Source organism: Marmota monax, unplaced genomic scaffold (assembly GCF_021218885.2).
Source record: "Marmota monax isolate L192 unplaced genomic scaffold, Marmota_monax_Labrador192_F-V1.1 WCK01_AAM20220418_F8-fsc00012, whole genome shotgun sequence".
In the NCBI taxonomy this organism is placed as follows: Eukaryota; Metazoa; Chordata; class Mammalia; order Rodentia; family Sciuridae; genus Marmota; species Marmota monax.
The window spans coordinates 10,626,048-10,640,200 of record NW_026695227.1 but is presented as its reverse complement, the minus strand read 5'-3'; positions in this window follow the sequence as shown (position 1 = coordinate 10,640,200).

Here is a 14,153-nt window from a genome sequence, read left to right as displayed (position 1 = left end):
ATATTTTCTTTTCCCTTCCCTTCATTCCCCTTTATCTAATTCAATGGACTTCTATACTTCACCTCCCTACCCTCCCTTGTTATGGGTTAGCATCCACATATCAAAGAGAATATTTGACCTTTGGTTTTGTGATACTGGCTTATTTCACTTAGCATGATGTTCTCCAGTTCCATCCATTATGCAAATGCCATAATTGGATTCTTATTTATAGCTCAGTAATATTCCACTGTGATTCTATACCACATTTTCTTTATCCATTCATCTGTTGAAGGGCATCTAGGTTGGTTCCATAGCTTGGCTGTTGTGAATTAAGCTGCTACAAACATCGATGTGGCTGCATCACTGTAGTATGCTGATTTTAAGTCCTTTGGGTATAAACCAAGAAGTGAGATAAATGGATCAAATGGAAGTCTCATTCCAAGTTTTCTAAGGAATCTCCATACTGCTTTCCAGAGTGGTTGCACCAATTTGCAGTCCCACCAGTAATGTATAAGTGAAACTTTTTCCCAATATCCTCACCAATATTTTTTGTTACTTGTATTCTTGATATTTGTCATCCTGACTGAGGTGAAAAGGAATCTTAGTGTAGTTTTAATTTGCATTTCTCTAATTGCTAGAGATGTTGAACATTTTTTATATATTTGTTGACCATTTATATTTCATCTTCTATGATGTACCTGTTCAGTTCCTTTGCCCATTTATTGATTAGGTTATTTGATTTTTTTTTTTTTTTGGTATTAAGTTTTTTGAGTTCTTTATATATCCTGGAGATTAATGGTCTATTTGAGGTGCAGATGGTAAAGGTTTTCTCCCATTCTGTAGGCTCTCTGTTCATGTTCTTAATTGCTTCCTTTGCTGTGAAGAAGCTTTATAAGTTTGACACCATCCAATTTATTGAGTCTTGATTTTACGTCATGTGCTTTAGGAGTCTTGTTGAGGAATTATCTTCCTGCGCCAATATGATGGAGAGTTGAGCCTACATTTTTTTTTTTTGGTGGGGGGTGGGTCTCTGGTCTAAAGCCTAGTTCCTTGATCCACTTTGAGTTCATATTTGTGCAGGGTGAGAGATAGGGACTTAATTTCAATCTACTACATATGGATTGCCAGTTTTCCCAACACCATTGTTGAAGAGGCAGTCTTTTCTCCAATGTATGTTTATGGAGGCTCTGTCTAGAATGAGATAACTATTTAAGTGGGTATGTCTCTGTGTCTTCTATTTGTTTCATTGGTCTTCCATTCTATGTTTGTGCCAATATCATGCCATTTTTGTTACTCCTACAGTATAACTTAACTGCTCTTTCACATTTATGGCAGCCATCTCACCATCACCATCCTCAAACTGGAAGGTAAACTCTATGAAGACGGGAATGTTTGCCAAACAGAATTGCTATTCATATTGTTTAACAGTCTAATTTTTCATTTATTCCATAGAAAATTATTTCTGGGACTTTCTATGGCAGATAACACAAGAATATAGGAAGTATCCAATATATATTTGTTAAATCTCTCTAGCTTCATCTTTTCTATCCATACCTGTGTTTCTCCCACATCAAAGGCTTCGAGCACAGTAGACGAGGTAGGGTCTCCCATTTTCTGTATTTTCTACATCTTCACAATTTTCCTCCAGGAGCTTCCTCCACTTATAGTGCACTTTCCCCACAGTCTCCATTTGTGGAGTTTCTTTTCATCTCTCAAAACAATTTAAATATATCTCCTTTGTGAGTATTATATTTGATACTAGAATTCTCTGATGTCAGTATTGAGATCAGTAGTCTGATGTCATCAGCTAATTTTTTTTCTTCCTCCCTGATTCCAGAATACTTGATTTATATATATTTTTATTATATTTTATTCTGTTGATTATTAGTCATTCATGTATCTATATTTCCAACCAGAATTTTTAAGCCCCTTGAAATCAGTGACTCTACCCAAATAATGGTTATATTTCAAAATGCATGGCATGTAATGACACCATGTATACTGGATTGGGTTACTTTTTCATCTTTCTTTGCCTATATGAGGTTGCTATATAAGCACCTCAGCCATTTTCTTTAGTCTTATTTCATGATCCAGTTTCTGGCACTAATCCACTTGTGTCTGGTTAGAGACACTATTAAAGGTAAAATGAGAACAATAGCATAAGATCATTCCATGTGCTTCTTGACCTTTGAGCTCCCCACTATTTGACTCTTCTAGAAATAAAAATAGCCAGGATTTGCTATTGGACTCAAAAAAGAAAGTTCACATTTCCACATGGTTCCCCCTGAAAATTGGAAAATATGAGAACAAGGCCATGTACGATGGTTAAAAAAAAAAAAAGGGAAAAGGTAGAAAGTAGAAAGGGAAGGGTAGTTTCACTAAAGTGAAAAACAGTTAAAAGTTTGACCACATTTTAGTTGGTCTCACTGGTTTTCTTCCTTTTATGAAACAGAGGAAATAAAAGAGTTAGAGGTAGGTTGTGTGTTTTGAGTTGAGATTGTTGAAATTAGAGCAAGTAGAATTCTTGATGTCCTCAGCCCCAAAATAGGTATACCTCCTGAAGTTTCCTCTTAGAAGCCAATCTAGAGTAAAAAACTCAAAGCTTCAGGTTCTGAAAATAACTCCTTCCTTTCTTTTCTTCAATCAATGAAATTTATCAAACACACTATGCTCTAAGTTTACACAAGGAGGCTCCATGGACATAAAAGCAAATAAAACAAGTTCCTTTCTTTTAAAAGATGATAATATATGATTCGTGCCATAATTTCACCAAGCACAGAGAATGGAAAAAGAAAATATCTACCATACATTTACTGAATATCTGCTGTAAACCAGGGCCCCTCTGAATAAAACAAGGAGTTTAGAATTCAGTGGAAAAATGCTTTACTGAATTTCTTAAATTGTAGTCCTACTGGAGGAACACAGGGTTCAGCAGGAGAAAAATGGAATCAGTTATACCTTTTTTGGGGGGAGGGAGTGGGTTGTTTGCTTGTTTTTGTTTTTGTTTTGTTTTTTAATGGGGATTAAATCCAGGGGCACTTAACTACTGCCTCACATCCTCAGCCCCTATTTATTTATTTATTTTGGAGAGAGGGTCTCCCTAAATTGCTTAGGACCTCACTAAGTTGCTGAGGCTGGCCTTGAACTTGCAATCTTCCTGCCTCAGTCTCCCTAGCTACTGGGATTGCAGGCATGCACCACCACACCTAGTAAGAAGCATATGCTTTTAAAGATTTGAAAGTGAAATGGTGTTTAAGCTCAAAGATAAGGAGTTCACCAGTATACTTTAGGAAACAAAATCAGTCAAGCAAGAAAAAGTCATCCTGTGGAGGACCCTAAAGCCTACTAACAACAAAAAAAATATTCATAGAAACATTCTTGGGGAAGATGGCAGAAAATATCTTTTAAGTAAAAGCGCCTGAAGGTGGACAGTCCCTTTAGGAGGTAATAGAAATGATTTCTGAGAGTTCCAGAAGTTTGTATTAGGACCAGTGAAAATTTTTTTTACTCAAGGAGTTTGACAAAGGATTGACAAGATTTATTATTCTAAATAAGAGTGTTTTACAATAGTACTACCATCTGGCATAATGGCGATCTCACAAAAATAAAGACTATTTTAAAAACCTTTGAACAGCAAAAACCTCATATTAGGAGTGACATATGCAATGCATACATAAGTGAGAGCTCAAAGAATTTTTACAAGTGAAACAATTTTATATTTATTCAAATGGACAAATCATTTGTATATCTAGCATCAGATCATGAACTAGAATATTACCAACAGCCAAGAAATCCCTTTGCCCTCTTTTGCAGTCAGCACCCCAGGATTAGTTTTCCCTAGTTATATATAATAAAAAGTATTTTAGCACCAAAAATTCAGAAAATCATAATTGTAGAATTTAAAGGCCCATTTCTTTTAATTGAATAAATTTAGAATCATGTGGATTCATGTAAAATTCACCTTTTAAACATCTTCATTTTTTTAAATTTGTTTGTTTCATTTTACTGTAAACTAGTGAAAAGTTTGTCATGGACCTATATTGCTCCTTTGACCCACCATGAGAAATCAGTGGTCTAGGTAAAAAATAATGGAATCTTGAATTTCCTTAGTGATGACTAAGAGAAAAGAGAAAAGAGAGTTTAGATAACTGAAACAGAGGATTCTTGATAGTTATAGTAGGGAAGCAGAGAGGAGTTTAGAATAAATACAAGGTTTCAGGTTTGATTATCTGAGTGGATAGCAGTTTAATTGATTTAAAAAAAAATAAAGGAGATGAATTTTGGTAGAGGCAATGCAAGATTTAAATTCAAAGCATAGGGTATTAGAGGTTTCTAAAGAACATTTGGGTATTGATCTATAAAAGGATTTGTTTTTAAGAAAAAGAGTTGATATATCTATTGTTGGGAAACAATTACCCTTGGTTCTCTCATATTTTGGCATGTTTCATAAACAAAGCAATGATTTCCTTTCTTCCAGAATATTGTTAAGGATATTTGTGTAATAAATAGACTTGGAAAAGAGAGAAAGCCCCACCCACAGTAAAATGCAGAATTTTGTAAGAAGCTCAGTTTCCCTAAACTCAGAAGTCTTCCCATGTGACACAACCCAGGTGTCTTCTCCCAGCCCTCTGTCAATCTTTCAATCTTTCCCTCTTTCAATCTCCCTGTGTGATTAGGGTTTGGAGAACCAGTGCAAAAGTGCTGATAATCTGGCTTCTACCATTGTTGTGAGTAATAAACTATTCTTTTTCTCTGTACCAAGAGTCTTATGTCTCCTACCAGCCCCCCATGAAATTGTCAGTTAACATGCTAACTTGAAAGTACAGTCAAATCTTCAACCCTTCACTGTTCTCAATATTTATCTTTAAAATATTACATTTTAATTTATAGAAACCATCTTACTTTTTTAAGTTTCAGATCTCAATTTAAACTCTAAAATTTCTCATTTCTTACCTCTCACATTAAAGTCTTAACAATTAACTGACAGTCTTTAATGTTTTTTCATACTCTTTCAGGATCGATGCATTAATTCTGACAGTTAAGGAGATAATCATCAATATTATTATGTATGAAAAAAAAATCAGGATACCTCTCATATATGCACAATTGTTTTACTAATATAAAATTACTTTGTATCTGTCTTACATATGGGGTTAGTAAAATGTGAGTTGAATCTAATTGGCTAAACCTGATCAAATATTAATCCTCTTCGGAAGCCCAGGATTTATATTATAACATGAATTAATGGTACCACAGAAATCCAAAGAGGGTTAAATGTCAAAAAGAGCCTGTGGAAAACAGAATAATGACACCCTTGACCTAAAGACAATGCTGTGGTCTGAATGTATGCATCTCCCCAAATTCACATGTTTTTTATCCCTAAGGTATGGTATCAAGAAGTGGGGACCTTAGAAAATAACTAGATCATAAGGATGAAGCCTTTGTGAATAGGATTAATACCTTTATAAAAGAGGGGTTTTTTTGTCCCTTTTGCCCTTCTGCAATGTGAGGACATGGAAAGAAGCCATCATATACAAAACAGAGAGATTAAATAACAAATCTGCTGATTCCTTGGTCTTGGACTTCCCAGACTCCAGAACTGTGAGAAATAAATTTTTGTTGCTTATAAATTACACAGTACAAGATATTTTGTTATAGCAGAGTGAACTGAGACAAATGTATCCTAATCACAACAATTTGTGAATATGTTACTTTGCATGGGAAAAGAACCTTTATAGTTTTAAGTTAAGGATCTTGAGATGAGGAGATTATCTTGGGTTATCTGAGTGGGTCCAATGTAATCACTAGAGTCCTTATAAGGAAAAGAGGGAGAAAGAAGAGTCAGACTCACAAGACAAGGTGTGATGATGGAAGCAAATTTTGGGAGGGCAGGGAGAGACTGATCTGAGGATGCTGTACTGCTATCTCTGAGGTGAAGAAAGAAGCCAAAAGTCAAAGAACAGTGGCAGGCTCCTGAAGGTAGAAAATGCAAGGGGGCAGGTTCTTCACAACAGCCTTGTCTAAAAGAAACACAGCCCTGCTAACACATTGATTCAGGACTTCCAACTCTCATAAATGAAAGAAAATAGATAAGCGTTTTTAAGTCACTGTGTTTGTAATAATTTGTCACAGTACCAATAAGAAGTGGAAAAAGACCCCAAAGTGCCCCATTCTGTTTATACCAAGACACTTATGTACTAACCTAAGGTCGTTGGTTATTTTTTACACTCATATTGCTTTCTATTCCTAATGATGCCCCTAGGCACCAGTGGGTTCAGATGCATTCCCCTTCATATGCTTGCTCTTTCTCAGTAAGAGGTAGAATCACTTCCACAAAAGTAGGAGGAAGGGAAGTTGCCCTAAGCAGTAGAAAAAGAAAAGTCATCCCTGAAACTTTCACAGTTAAAACTAATTAATAAACAGATCAAAATAATACCCTGTTTCAAAGGCCAACAATAGGCCTACAAGAGGAAAACAAATGGGACTATAGTTATACAGTGAAGGACCCAGTCTCCTAAATTCACCTAAATGTTTGATTTTCCTAATTTAATGGTCTAGACTGAGACTCCAACTAACTTGTCTGATCATTCTCTTCCTGAAAAGGGAGGTCTTGGTACAGAGTGGAGACTGAGGGCCAGCCAGGAAACACCTACTGTGGCATGTACATGGATGTGTCATTTGTTTTGCTCGTGGGCAGGAGATGACAAAGCTCTTGGCAGAAACTCAATCCACACATTATGATCAGTCCAATTCTCATCCCAAAGGAGCTAGGTTTATCAGGAGAGAGCAGAATGACTCATTAGGACAGTACTTAGGACAATGGTGGGGTAGGAGGAGCATGTTGGAGGAAAAAAAAACTGAAATAATTTTTATGCTAATTGGCACAGTTTTGTAAGATTTCTGTGGGATCAGATGAGGGCTTAAGAGCAGAACTCAGAGCCGAGCTGCACCCGAGTACTGGACTGTGCCCAGTGCTGGAGCTGTTAGTGTGAATACAGTACTGTGTATGTCAGCTCACACTGCTGGCATTTCTGAACCACCCATTCAGCCACCCCCAAGTGGAGCACCTACTTATGCCGCACTGGAAGTGCACTCCCTGGAAGCCACTGTCCCTATTAGCCGACATTCCCTACCAGTTAAAGTCATCCCATCAGACTCTTTGTCTGTCTCTCCTTGGAAATGGGCAACACTCCTTCCCATCTCTTCTTGGTTTCAGTCAGAGTGTGGAGCACATTTCTATGTCTGACACTCCCAGTAGAGCCCAGAATGTTAACCCAGTTCAGTTTAACAACAACCAGTGACCATGTGCCAGGCACCATGCTAGACAGAGGAAATTCAAAGACAAATGCATGCTCGTCGCTCTTAAGGAACTGACAAATTCCTTATATGTCAATCTTTCTGCCTGGTGCAACCCCTCGGAAGGCAGACAACTACATCTCTACTTCTTCACTCCCACATGCGACCGGGATGGTCCACCTCAATGAACTTAAGCTCACTGTGTTCATTCCAGACTCACCTACAAGGCCAGCCTCTGTGGGGTCTACCAGGCCTCATGGTGTGAACATGCTTTCATTTTGAAATGTCTCTATTGGGGGTAGGCAGGAAGAGTGATAGAGTTTCCACTTTGCCTTAATCAGATTTCTGTGTCCTGTGAAGCAGTCCTACATTCTCAGTTTTCCCAAGGACAGCAGTATCAGAGGTCATGACAAAGTCCCTGGCATGTTTAAAAAAAAAAAGAAAAGTCTTTGAGTTAAAATCTGTCTACTGCCATTGTCTTTAGTCCTAAACATCTACATTGCTAATATTTGTCAGTAGCAGAGCTCACAGAGTTTTCTAGTATATTAAAAGCAAAGTCATGAGTCTTAACCAAAAGGGGGGAAAAAAGTAATTTCCCACCAAACAGGCCCATACATAGAAAAAAGCACTTGCACTCTTGCCAGAATTGTCATAGATTAGATTCAAAACCTTGCCACAACGGATGGAGGGGTTGTTTCTTATCCTGCGTTGGGTTTGACACTGTCACGGGAGTAGAGCTACACCTGTGCCTGAAGGGGCTTCTAGGCTTCATTTTTTAAAAGCTCCTGTCTTCTTCCTTCACTTGGCACCTGATGTTTCCACATGAAGGGTTTTGGATCTGAAACACGGTGATGGAAGTGCTCAGTGGTAGTGTTCTTTTTCTAACTTGGCTTGCGTAGCTGCCATTCCTCTTGATTCTCATGAAAACACACATGATTCGGAGATACTTCCCCCTCTCCGGGTACAGTACCATCCTCCAGGCCTCTCAGAGAGGAGCCCAGGACTTTCCTACACTAATTGTCTCCCAGCCAGTTGCTGCCTTTCCTTCAGTAGCCTGAGCCAGACTTTGTTGCAGCCTGTGAATATTTTCCACTCCAGTGTGCGATGCCAAAATCATTCTACCAGGCCTGCTCCAAGTTTTCCTGTCAAGATAAGCTTTCAGCCTGATGTATAGTGGATTCCCATAGAGCATTAAGACCAGACTCACCATCTTAAAAAACTGGCAGTACAACTTCCAAAACCGAACAATGGAAGGGATGTATATTTACTTCAAAACTGAAAGGTAAAATATATTTTCAGAGAAGGGTTCTGATTTTCACAAGAACGTATTATTTGAGGATTTAAAGAACTTAGTTAAAATTAATATTTGAAAGTGATTATTATTTTATATACACAAAGATGTAGTAATCTTTCATTGTACAAATTTATCATAAAGCAGTAACAAATTTACCCTTCGTTTATCAAATCTCATTTATTTTTATTGCTTTTCACACTTAGGAAATCATGTGTTCTTGCCCAGGTCCTTCTGTTAATATGCATTGGTTGGGTAATAACCAAGGAGAAGACTCATGCTGGGTTCGAGCAACTTGGAAATGTATTCTGATTTTGACAATAATGCCAAATAACCTCTGAGGCAGAATCTAAATGTCTTCCATAAAGGCAAACTAGAGATCTGCAAATGTTTTTTTGTCCATCTGAAAAACAAATCTTTCAGTTCTGATTCCTCAGTGTCTAATACTATGCCAGTCTAGTGTGTTTATTTAATAAAAGGAAGACTGAATAAATGAATGAACACACCCCATTTCCCTAAAGCTGTTAATTTATCCCACTCATCCTTCAGCATATTGATTCTTGAAGACATTCCAGTTCCTTGGATCGCGAGTCCTCTCTGTTGACTACTCTTATGTTATGAAACCACTTTAAATCTATGTTTAAAAACCTGTTGAGTTTCCTTTCTGCTTAAATTACATTGTTCTGTGTTTTTTTTTTTTTTAAAAAAAGTGGATAACACATAAGAGCTTCCAGAAAACAATTCTAGCAGAATTCAAGATATTAGAGTCTCTGAGCTCCATCAAGGGAATTTTTTGAGTTGCTAAAAGTGTGAATAGATCTCTCCACTTTTATACCACCTCCTTCCTTCCCGAAGTCTCTTTGAACATCTACTTGTCTTTTCCTCCCCCAGTCTTAGTGTCCCTTCTTAAAGCCCCCTAATTTCTCAGGCTCAAGTCAACCTCTCATAGACTGTGGATTCAGGGCAGACAATGGCTGGGAATTTTCCTTGGTAACTTTGGTTCTAATCAGGGATCCTGAAACTTGGTGAGTGCTCAGTTAGCATTTGAATGAGTGAATGCCGAGGTGAACTGTGGCACTAAATGGGTCTGAGATGTTTGTTCATTTAGGAAGCACTGAATGATTTTTGAGTGGGAAGGGAACTTCCTTCTGTCTAGAGAAAAGATCAAAGTATCTCAGCCTGCCAAAAGGCCTCCATGTGGCTTTTATTGCTTTTTTTTTTCCCTACTGATGAGAGTCCAAAATAATCTGGAAGACTTTTAGAACTGTGTAAAGACTGAGAAACCCTGGTTTTTAGAATTTTCTGGCGATCCTTGTCAACCCAGGGAAAGAGGGCCCAGGATCTGGAACCATCAGAGGAACCATCAGCTCCACAGCTCACCTCTTGAAGGACATTTCGGGGGCTACTCAGAGGCTGCTTTTTTTTTAACCCTGCTCTGTCTTCCTGTCAGTTCTACTTGCCCATCACGCAGCAGGGCCCCTTGACGTCCTCTTGCTAACTTTCCAGCGCAGGTTGTCTTTACTACTGTGCTGTCTTGTTTTGCATTCCACCTGAGTTTCTGCCAATCTCCTGTCCTGGCTCCTTTCTTATTTTGTATGTCTATCTTGTCCTTTTATTCCTTGAAAAGACTTTGACACATATCCTGATCTTGAACTAGATCCATCCCTTTCTGATCCACAGATTTCTCCTACCTGAGAAATCTGACATATGTAATTACTCAAAACAGACTGTTAGTCATCAGACAAAGCTCGATGCATCAAGCAGACATTGAAGAACCAAAAAGACAAGAAGACAAGTATCTACGAAGATAACCAGAGCAACAGGAAATCCAAAAAACAGTCAGGGAGGCTAGGCTATGGGGAATTAAAAGCTCCAACGAAGAATTAGTGTCACAGAGGGCCAGGGAGTCAAACAAAGAACATGGGAAACAGCTACAGGGTTACAGAAACAAGACCTTGTTTCTGCATTAACTCTTTGCCTCTGCCAAATAAATTTGTATGTATGTCCTATTAATGAAAGAGCAAGAATCCAGAAGTAGAACTGTATATATGATTTTGAATTGGCTCTCTCCACATTTTGTCTTAGTGCTGGACTAATTATGTAACCTCTCTGCTTCCGTTTCCTCTTTTATAAATTGGAGCTAATAATAGTACCTATACCAGGAAGTTTTTCTGAACATTTTATGAGATAATCCAGGTAAAGCATCAGCATATCATTGTTCAACAGAAAGTGCTCAATGAATATGAGTTGTCATTATGATTCTAGTGAAGAAAGTTTTTAATGTGGCCAGCATGGGTCTTATGGACAGAGCATAAAGTTTTAGGATCCCCTGGATAAAAATAAAAAGAACAAGAAGAATAACATTCATGGATGGGTAGTTTTTAAATGAAAAACTGAATGTGTAGTTATTTTGGGTAAGACGTTTTATAGCTTCATTGAGGCACAATTGACATATAATAAACTGTGCACAAAGTGTGTAATTTGATGAATTTTGACATATGCATACACCCATAGAGTCATCACCACAATCGGGATAATGCCCATATCCATCACCCCCAAGAGCTTCCTCATGCCCCTTTGTAGTCACCCCTGCCCTTGCTTCACCTCCTACCCTCCCATTATCCCCAGGCAACCCCTGATCTATGTGCTGTCACCATAGGTTAGTTTATATTTTCCTAGAATTTATATTTTAAAAAATCACATGGTATTACATTTTGGAGGGGGTGGGGAGATCTGGCACAGTTTACTCAGTGCAATTATTTTGAAATTAATCTGTATTGTTGTTTGTCATCAATAGCTCATTCTTTTTAATTGCTGAGTAGTATTATATTATATAACATGATTTTTATCTATTCATCTGCTTATGGAGATTTGGGTTGTTTCCAATTTGGAGCTATTACAGATAAAGCCGCAGTACAAATTCATGAACAAGTCTGTATGGTCCTAAACTTTCACTTCTCTTTGGTCAATATCTAGGACTAAAAGGGCTAGGTCATATGAAAGGTGGATGTTTAACTTTTTAAGAAACTGCCAGGCTATTTTCCAAAATAATTATACCATTTACATATTTAATGGTCAAAGACATCATTTCAATTTTTAAGGTATTGACTTAGCTTTAGTCCTTGTCTCTATCTGTCTCTGAGATTGTCAGCTAGGTCCGATGCCCTAAGTGTCCACCTTTCTCAAAAACTTATTTTTGTTGTTGTTTTTCTGGGAGAATAAACTTGTTAAAATATGGACCCACAAAATTAAAAACAAATAATAAAAGCAAATATAACAACTAGGTGATAAAGATTTTGTTGGTTTAACCGCAACTACTTTTAAGACCCCACTGGTTATGCCTGGATCCAACAGTCCAGTGTGTGATGAACAATTCACCTACTGACCCTCACATAGCTTTTGAGTCCATCCACCCAGACCACCCTTAGACTGAAGAGTATAATAGAGTGCTAAGTCCATCAAGCATACAAAGTTTAAGAACCCCATTCCACATTCTTATTCCCAGCCTCTCCCACCTCTATGGGTACCACATAAAACTGCCCCAAATGATACTCAAATAATGGGAGTAGATGGAGTGTCATGTGCTTTAAAAAATCATATTTACAAACACACAGTATTACCTAAAGTAATTTGTTGTATCAATTCTAAAGGATTAGAATCTGGTTTGAAGTGAGAGGAAAATATATATGGTTCCAACTGGATGTCCTAATAATACCTAATAATAGAATCTTTAATGCTACTGCATTTTTGGTTGTCAACTGCTAGTATAAATCACACTCTTCCCCCTTCACATCTCCCTTCCACACTAAAATCTCAATTCTCATTCTCTCTCTCTCTCTCTCTCTCTCTCTCTCTCTCTCTCTCTCTCTCTTCCTATCTGAAGGAAGAAAGGGGCAATTTGAGTACAGAGAAGGAACAGGAAAGTTAAAAAGGCAACAGAAGGGACAAGCCTATGGAATGAATTTAAGCACCTTGAGTTCAGTTCAGTTATAGGAACAAAGGCCAGAGGTGATTCGTTGAGTTCTCAGTATGAGCCAGATTACCCAAGGTCCAGGACACAAAGGTGTGGCACAAAGTGGACTTATTGTCAAGCATGAAAATGAACAAGCTGGTATTCCAAGCTTGGAACACTTAAGGAAGCTTTCAGAGGCTGCTCCCTGAACAAGTACATTGGCCTCCGCAACAAGGAAGGGACTTTGTCAGGAATTTTTCAGGCAGTGGATGTAGTTCATGGCAACAATAGTATTGAGAGCAGATAAAAGAGGAGCCAACATCTGTTGGCTCAACATCTGTTAAGCTCTACTATGTATCAGATATCCTTTTACAAATATTTCATTGTATCTTTCTTTTAAAGAGAGAGAGAGAATTTTTAATATTTATTTTTCAGTTTTCGGTGGACACAACATCTTTATTTTATTTTTATGTGGTGCTGAGGATTGAACCCAGCACCCCGCGCATACCAGGCGAGCGCGTTACGGCTTGCGCCACATCCCCAGCCCTCATTGTATCTTTAAAATGAGCATATTATCCCAGGTTTCATAAATAAAGAAATGAACACTCAAGATTAAGTACCTTGCATAGGCCACCCAACTGGTACATCTTGGAGCCAGGATTAGGTGCAGTTGACCTGCCTCAGGAGCCCACGACCCCAGGGAAAGGGGACAGAGTGGGAGGAGCCACATGCAGCACTGAAGCTGTCAGGATGTTCTCTGAAAACCTAAGAGGGCCATTTTGGAAATTCCCAGGAAAAAGGACTGGAGTTTTCTGAAGAAAGAGATGGAGTCCCAATCTTAGGCAGATGTGAGCTTCCCAGCACAGATATCTGGGCACCCAAAAACCTAGCAAGCATCAATTTCAGCAGAAGGTCCAGACCATATGCTATGATCTGAATGTTTCTCTATCCCCAGAATTTATATGTTGAAATTTAGTTACCAATGTTGGAAGCTGGGGCCTTTGGAAGGCAATTAGGTCATGAAGATGAGCCCTCATGAATAGGATTAATGAGCTTATAAGAGAGAGCTTCTGGTCCCTCCCATTATCTATGGACACAGCAAGAAGATACTATCTGTGAACCAGAACCTGGGCTTTCATCAGATGGTGAATCTGCCACAGCCTTGATCTTGGATTTCCCAGCCCCTAAAACTGTTAAGAAATCTCTCTCTCTCTGTGTGTGTGTGTGTGTGTGTGTGTGTGTGTGTGTGTGTGGTTTATATGTCATCCAATCCAAGATATTTTGTTACAACAGCCCAAAACAAATAAGATACCATAGGACTGTGTCCTTTGGCAATGAAACTCGATGAAATCATGTTCTGATTTTTAAAGGTGTTATTTGGGGTGGAAGGTTCAGTTTGGTCAGTTATCAATGTTCCAGAAAACAGATATGTAAGAGTAATTAATCTCAGGTAGGCTGGCAGCAAGGAGGAGCACCTGCTGAGCACAGTAGTGGTGACAAGGATCAAGCGCGGCTGACAGAGACCAGCAGCTACCTGAGCCATCTGAACTGAAGGCAGATGGGAGTCATCAAAAGCTCAGTTCCTGAAAGGGATCTCTTTAACCACAGGAGTCACTGCCTCCCAGAGAGATTTGA